Raw genomic sequence first — 8635 nt, forward strand, 5'->3', positions numbered from 1 at the left:
GATATTTAAAAGTTTTTTTTATTTTTCTTCTTCACACTAACATTTAGATATTTAAAGGTCCCATTTTTCGTGGTTTTTTGAAGCTTTGATTGTGTTTATAGTGTGCAGTATAACATGTGTTCATGTTTCGCGTGTAAAGAACCACAGTATTTTTCACATAATTTACTTATCTGTATACCGCTGTTTCCACTGTCATAAAAACGGGCTGATGACTTCCTTGTTCTATGAAGTCCCTCCTTCAGAAATACGTAATAAGTTCTGATTGTGCCAGCGGTTCCTGTGTTGTGATTCGACAACAGCTTAGCGAACCTTGCCCAGAAAGGTCACGCCTCTTACCATAACGTGGAGATGCACGCGCTCAGTGTTATTGTAAACATGTCTTTAATTTTACCCTATCAATTTGAGCCGGAATCAGACCCGGTGATTGGACTGCGGGATGAAAATAACAGCGTTTCGACGACATGGTGACAAACACACTCTACAAACGCAACTCTTGTGTATTCCTGTGGGCGGAGGTTAGTCAAAAAACTGTTTTAGTGACGTCATTAAAGAAGGAAGTAGAGGGATGTAGTCCAAACTGGCCGTTCGATGTAGGCGACTTCTGTTAAATAAAATATCTCGCTTGGCATTGAACTTTGAGCTTTAAAATGTTACAGATTTTATTTATACTCTAACAACATCATTACACACTAACTAAAGTTTGAAACATGGGATCACGAAGAACGGGACCTTTAATAGAATAAAACACCTATAACTATGTGAACTAGATAGTTTCGCTGATTACCTTAAAAGTCCATAGATATGCCGTCAGTTCATACTGCTGTTAACACTCTCTCTGACAAGCGGATGCAATGAGACCAGTTTTCCGGTTTGGTTATGTGACGTACAACATACACTATATTGCCAAAAGTATTGGGACTGCCTTTACGTGCACATGAACTTTAATGACATCCCATTCTTAATCCGTAGGGTTTTGGAGTTGGCCCACCCTTTTCAGCTATAACAGCCTCAACTCTTCTGGGAAGGCTTTCCACAAGGTTTAGGAGTGTGTTTATGGGAATTTTTTTTGAAATTGTCCAAAATGTCTTGGTATGCACTGCATCTGATGCTTTGCATTGCACTTGGTGAATGCTCGGCCATGGAAACCCATTCTATGCACTGTTCTTGAGCTAATCTGAAGGCCACATGAAGTTTGGAGGTCTGTAGCTATTGACTCTGCAGAAAGTTGGCGACTTCTGCGCTCTGTGCGCCTCAGCATGCGCTGACCCCGCTCTGTGATTTTACGTGGCCGACCACTTCCTGGCTGAGTTGCTGTTGTTCCCAATTGCTTCCACTTTGTTATGATACCACTAACAGTTGACCGTGGAATATTTAGTAGTGAGGAAATTTCACAAATGGACTTATTGCACAGATGGCAACCTATCACGAATTCACTGAGCTCCTGAGAGTGACCCATTCTTTCACAAATGTTTGTAGAAGCAGTCTGCATGCCTAGGTGTTTGATTTTATACACCTGTGGCCATGGAAGTGATTGGAACACCTGAATTCAATGATTTGTAGGGGTGTTCCAATACTTTTGGCAATATAGTGTATGTCAGATTGATAAGGGGCTATGTAGAATTCAGAAAGTCTTGTTATTAGTGACACCAGTGGCCATTAAGTGAACTGCAGTCAGCAAATTATTGCTTGTGCTCGAAAATGAACAAAAGTCTTATGGATGTGGAATGACATGAGGGTGAGTAATTAATAGCAGAATTTTCATTCTATGGTGAACTAACCCTTTAAATTATCAAAGCTTTTATCAGGATTGCTTCTTATAAGGTTTTTGAGATTGCTGCAGTTGATATACCCAGTAATGCTGTATCTTTCCAGACAGAACAGTAAAGTATAATCGACCAACAGCTAATGGCATTACTCTGTGACCTTTGTCACATTTAAAAACTAACACTGATATTGGCATTCAGGTTTTGGAGGATGGGCTAATATAGTGATCCAGAAAATCCATTCAATTAATGCTTCACACACTCAAGCTCATAACCAGCGACGCGAGCTCATCCATCAAATCTCAATTATCAGACGACGACTCTGCACCACAAAACCGATGGGAGCAGCTCTGAACAGCGATTGAGTGTAAAGGATGACACAGTTCATATAGCCTAATTTGTCTCTGACCCTGTAAGTTACCAAACTTGTTTCGTTCCGTTGACACAGCACATGGTTTACCAAAAATGTGGTTGTGAGTTCTGAGAATTTAATAACGTCAGTTCCCTTTTAAAATGCGGTTGTCATGCTCATTAATAATTAACTGTGTGTGAACGTAACCTTATAGCACTTTAAAACACGACTGACAGTTTATATTTGTCTGGCTATCACCAGACCAAGCTCAATTTAAAATTGAACATTGGTCTGGGGAGTCTGTATGTATTTTCTACTGCACAAGAGGCGTGATCAACGAGCATTATTCACGCAATTGGATAGTCCTTCAACCAATCAGATCAACGATTCGGGTGACGTACTTTGCAAAGCGACGTGAAAACTCCAGACAGGTTATGTAGCATTGATCAGTGGTTTGCAGAAGCAGCAATGGCATTGAGCAATTTTTGCAGGTTGTGCAAAAAAGACACTTTGACACTTCAAAAAGTTCATAAAGAGATTGTAAAACTAATCCATATGAATTGAGCGGTTTATTCCAAATTTTATGAAGAGACATGATCGTTTTATATGATGAACAGATTGAATTTAGGCTTTTATTCCGATATAAACATTCATCAACTCACACATCATCTGTGGTTACCGGAAGCTCAAGCATGTTTGCTTGGTGTGTGCAAGAACCAATGATGTTCATTCTCGTGTTACGCAGAACGTTTGAGCTTCTGCAAGAGGTTTGTTCTTGCGCGTCAAGCATGTTCGGTTGGGCTTCTGTTTATGTTCGCTGGTAAATGTTTATGAATAAAAGCCTATTAAATTTGTTCATCGTATGAAGCGATTGTGTTTCTTCAGAAAATTTGGACTAAACCACTCAATTCATATGGATTAGTTGTACAATCTCTTTATGAATTTTTTGAAGAATCAAAGTGTCAGTTGCGTAGCTGTCAATGGAGGAACCGAAAGCTCTCAGATTTCATCCAAAAAATCTTCATTTGTGTTCTGAAGATGAACGAAAGTCTTATGGGTTTGGGACAACATGAGGGTGAGTAAATGATGACAGAATTGTTTAGGTGAACTATCCCTTTAATAAAACTGGTTGTGAATACTAATCTAGACATCAGTGCTTTGACAGGATTATAAGAGAAATCTGAATGAGACAAATGCAGCTAACAAAATACTTATTGTGTCTAGATATCGCCCTATGAATCAACCACTCTGTGGGATATAAATAGATGACAGTGCGAGTTAACAGAGCCAGAGTATTCTGTCACAGAAAGTTTTTGCCGTCCAAATATGGTAACAGTGAAGGCGTTAAATAACAGCACATTTTTACTCTTTTGTTTCATAATTGTTTCACAACATTTCCCAAAAATTCTACAATATATACAAATAAAATGTCATATATAAGTTATATAAACACTGTAATCGACTGTTTGAGCTAAAGAATAAACACAGATAATCAAGCTGTCATAAAGTTATTTCTAGATGATTTCTCTAAGGGAGTGGACTACATTAGAGTACATAATCTTCAACTGAGGGACCCTTAGAATTGCGGTTGCCTCGAATCGAGCTTATGTCTCTCAATCTAGATCTCAATAGATTAATTTGTGCTGAATATCTTACTGAATTATTTATGAAGTCAGCAGACTGGATCTAAACAGCTCGATAGCATACAGCGCAAGCAGCTCACTGCAATCCTTCATCATATTGGACTACTGTTTGTTTGATTGTGATTATGTTTGATTCAATTATGGCTAGCACTATATTTTCTGCCCATTATACATTGACCTTTTCTGACACAAGGCGTTCTATCTCCTAATTAGCTTATGATGTTTAAGATATTTAAAATGGTGCTTTGACTAATAATGCTGACAGCGTATAGCTATTGGACGCTTACGTATTGTTAGAAATGTGACTATTTATCCTATTAGCCTGCTGAATATCATTCCTGCTGCACTCAAGTTCAACATTATTCCAGCCATCTGTTGTGTTCCTGGCTCATCCTGCTACTAGAACATTTATATAAATTATTCTATGATGGTTTCTGTTGCAGTGAAGGCCGTGGATGGTATGTCCTGAAGGTCTCCTCAAGCACTAATTTATTTACACAGGGCTCTGAGCTCCTGGTAACATCAGCTCCATCTGTCTCTAGAGCTGGAGAGGAAGTATAATAACCTTCTGGATTTTGTTAAATGCAGATATGGTCTGAATAATCAACAATTAACAAACCATATGGTATTTTTAAGTGACAGTTATTGTGACAGTATTTATGTATAATTCAGCTGACACAAAACCACTACCCGTTCATCTAGTCTGCATGCTTAATCAGTATGCAGTTGATGTTTGGCTCTTAGATGCAAATGACAGAGCTCCACCTCTATTATAGTAATATCAGGATTTGATGCAAGTTAGTTTGGCAAGAAGTTCTTTCATTTAGACCCTGGAGGACCTAAGCCATCAATCCAATGAGTTTTTCCTGGTAATGCTCTGGACATTCAGTTGCATATGATGAGTACATCTAAGTGCTGACTCATTTGGATTCACTTCCAAGGGTCTATACAATGGACTTCTTTGAAGACAGTGTATTTGACATCTGAAGAGACATGTATTGCTTTTTCTGCTCTGTAATGCATCGTGCATCATCCTGCATCTGTTGGATTTACTGGGGGCATAACCAACAAATGATTTTAGTTTAACTTTTGACCTCAGTGCTTTGTTGTGTTCAAACTTGTGACGTATTGTACTATTACATTTGAAAAACGTCAGAGCAATTATTGATCATTTCAGGTCCACAAACCATTAAAATCAAAACCTTTTCAAAAATAAAATGGCTTTGAGAATTTTCATTGGCATGTATACAGCTTTTGGCTAGATGATTTTAAAAGGCATTGTACGTGAAAGTAATCTGAAAGTGGTGGTATATTTCGTGATATTGATTGAATTTAAAGATGTGAACAGATCCTATAGATTTTAGATCCAGCTTATATTAGATTCATGGATCTTTTCATTCGAGTTGAAATTCACATATGGGCCCTAAATTGATTTTGAACAGATCTGACAGGCTAATTAAATAGCTACGGCTGGTTCATTGTTCTGCTTCTGATATGACATAAGGAAAGCTTGGTTCTGGTTACTCTGGTTGCCACATGACACATGGATACATGATGCTATGGACAGGTATTATATTTTTAATATTGCTTAAAAAAAATCAATGTACATGTAAGTGGTAGAATAATAGACTCTCTTGATTATTTGTTGCAAATTGGAATGCCATATTTTCACAGATATTTGGTATCTTGAAGTGGATGTTGCTTTATTTTAGAGGGAACTATGATGTTCTAGTTTTCCTCAAAAAAGATGCTAAGTGTTTTGTACCAGTAAAATCTATTAAAATATTTGATAACACTTTATTTTACAGTGCCGTAGTTAAATGTTACTACATGTACTTACTATAGTAATAACAGTAAATTATGCATAATTACAAGTAACTAACCCTAAACCAAACCCTAACCCTAACTGTAACTCTATAGTAAGTACATGTAGTTAATTAAGAGTACTCAGTACTTATTACAATGTAACTACGGCAATGAAATAAAGTGTAACCAAATATTCCTCATTGTATATGAACTAACATTGCATTGCAGAACTAACATCCTGCTTTATTTTCAACATTGGATTGTATTTCACATCCTTGTTTGAACACTATTGCAACTCTGTATTGTAGGGCTGCTCTAATGCACTTACATTTATCATTCAGACAGTCTGACATGAATCACTGTTACAAAGGTTAAATTAACTATTAATAATTAATTTATGGTTTCTACACTTTATTTTGTGCCTTTTAATGACTTTCCGTAGTATTTTTTTTATAGATAGATATAAGAACATCATTAAATATATCAATATTATATAGGTATTCCAGATGTTAAAGGGTTAGTTCACCCAAAAATTAAAATTCTGTCATTTATTACTCACCCTCATGCCGTTCCACACCCGTAAGACCTGATTGATGACACTTCCTCTCTCAAGATCCATAAAGGTGCTAAAAACATATCTAAATCAGGTCATGTGAGTACAGTGGTTCAATATTAATATTATAAAGCAACAAGAATATTTTTGGTACGCCAAAAAAAACAAAATAATGACTTATTTAGTGATGGCCAATTTCAAAACACTGCTTCAGGAAGCTTCGGAGCACAATGAATCAGCATTGTGATGGTTTGACACGTGGTCCGAATCATGATTCGATACGCTTATTCATAACGCTCCGAAGCTTCCTGAAGCAGTGTTTTGAAATCGGCCATCACTAAATAAGTTGTTATTTTGTATTTTTGGTGCACCAAAAATATTCTCGTATAATATTATAATATTAATATTGAACCACTGTACTCACATGAACTGATTTAAATATGTTTTACTACATTAATGGATCTTGAGAGAGGAAGTGTCATTGCTCCCTATGGAGGCCTCACTGAGCCATCGGATTTCAATAAAATGATCTTAATTTGTGTTCCGAAGATTAACGAAGGTCTTACGGATGTGGAATGGCATGAGGGTGAGTAATAAATGACAGAATTTTCATTTTTGGGTGAACTAACCCTTTAAGATTGTTCCCCCCCCCCCAGTTTCTACTTTCAAAGCACACAATAAGCCAATTCAGAGCAAGATATTTTCTCAGCAATGTAACCATAGCAACAGAGGAACATCTGGTTATATGTGGCACTAATGGCCACAGGAAATGAATGAATGAACAAGTGAACAAACAAATGAATAAATAATTGTAGCCAAATAGTTTTTTTTGGGGGGGGGGGGGGTATATATGTAAATATAAAAATACAACCCATTCAAACAATATTGTGCTTCTCAAAAGCGATAAAATCCCTACTGTTCCTTTATGCAGTGTTTATTTTTTCCTACTTTTTTCATTTACTTTTTCAGCAGTGGTTTGTTTTGAACATCTCTCTAGAGACCTGCAGTGGATCTGTTAAATAAATAATATGACCTCAATGACAGTAAATGGACACTTTGAGAAAATCCATCTGCCATGATTAGTCATGAATTAAGGATGTATAATTTACAGGGTTTGACATCGGAAAGTGGAACTATCCAAATGTAGAGCCTTGTAAAGTTTATGAAGTGTTTTTTGCATTTACATGTAAATACAGCATTTTTAATTACAACGTTAATCAGATATACCTTGTTTACTGTTGTCTTGGCATGTGGTTATTATGAAATTTAACATACAGTTAAAGTTATATTGTATTTTTAATTGTTTGTTTTGTCAAGTCAGTGAGGTGGCAGTTGGCCACTGAAGTAAAAGGTTTCATTACATTTGCTCAATCTTCCCCTGGCACACTAACAATGCCCAGACATTTGCCAGGTGTTGATAAACTGGCCTCTGCGGTGCAGTGGAGTTGTCCAGGAAACACCTCCTCATCTCAGCAAACAACAGACACTCTTAACTGCGTAAACAGACGGAGAGGACTAAACGTGACATGTTGTATAACAAACTCAGAACTCGTGTTTTTAAATGAAATCCTAGTTATTACTGTACACTTGACATACAAAAACATTGTTTACTTGCTTCTAAATCCTCTGGTTTATTTGGAAAGACGGATTTGATGAAACTGCGTTGACATCAATATTCAGGACAGCAGACATGCATTCAGCTGTGTTTTTCTGAGGTAGCAATTGTGTACAAATGCATTTGATGAATTTTAACAATCATCCCAAGCCTTCCAGCAAACAGACTCTTTGGTTTGCTTAGAATACAACAGGCACCAGCGAAGGTCAGGTGAATGTTGTTTGTCAGATAAAGGTCTGTGAGGGCTTGAGTTTAATGTCTCTGGATGGTGTTTCGGTCACGGTCCTGTGTGACAGCTATTTGGCCAGTGCGTATGACTAGTGAGGGAGAATGAGATTAGAGAAACATATTAAGGTGATACACAGGGCAACTTTTTGAGCAATGTAGCTGGGCACTGTCGCCGAGCGATGATGCTTGGGCACTTTCCCATTGAGAATGGGTGAAAAATTTTGATCTAAAGTATCCAGATAGAAATTTGTTGCCCATTCTCAATGGGAAAGTGCCCAAGCATCATCACTCGGCGACATTGCTCAAAAAGTTTTGCCCCGTATATCATCTCCTTTACAGGCTCTACTGTGAATAAGAGCAAATGTGACACCCAGAGACTGCTATCTCACTGCGGTCACATGTCCAGAAAGCGTCTCTGACAAAATGGGTTTTACAGTTCATTACTTTGTGAATTGCTCACCAGGTTGGTGCATCTGCTTGATTTAACTGGTGAGTGATTGCTTTACATGTACAGATTGGCTATATTGGAGCCTTGAGCTTTCTTTCTCTGTGAAAGAGACTTTATGAACCCAAGAGACCGAGAGGTGTAATTTGGGAAGACAGAGTAGGAGGGGTGCACCATGTTTAACATTATACAAAAAGGGACATTTCAAATGATACTGAGGAAGAGAAGCA

Source organism: Megalobrama amblycephala, linkage group LG8 (assembly GCF_018812025.1).
Source record: "Megalobrama amblycephala isolate DHTTF-2021 linkage group LG8, ASM1881202v1, whole genome shotgun sequence".
NCBI classification, from domain to species: domain Eukaryota; kingdom Metazoa; phylum Chordata; class Actinopteri; order Cypriniformes; family Xenocyprididae; genus Megalobrama; species Megalobrama amblycephala.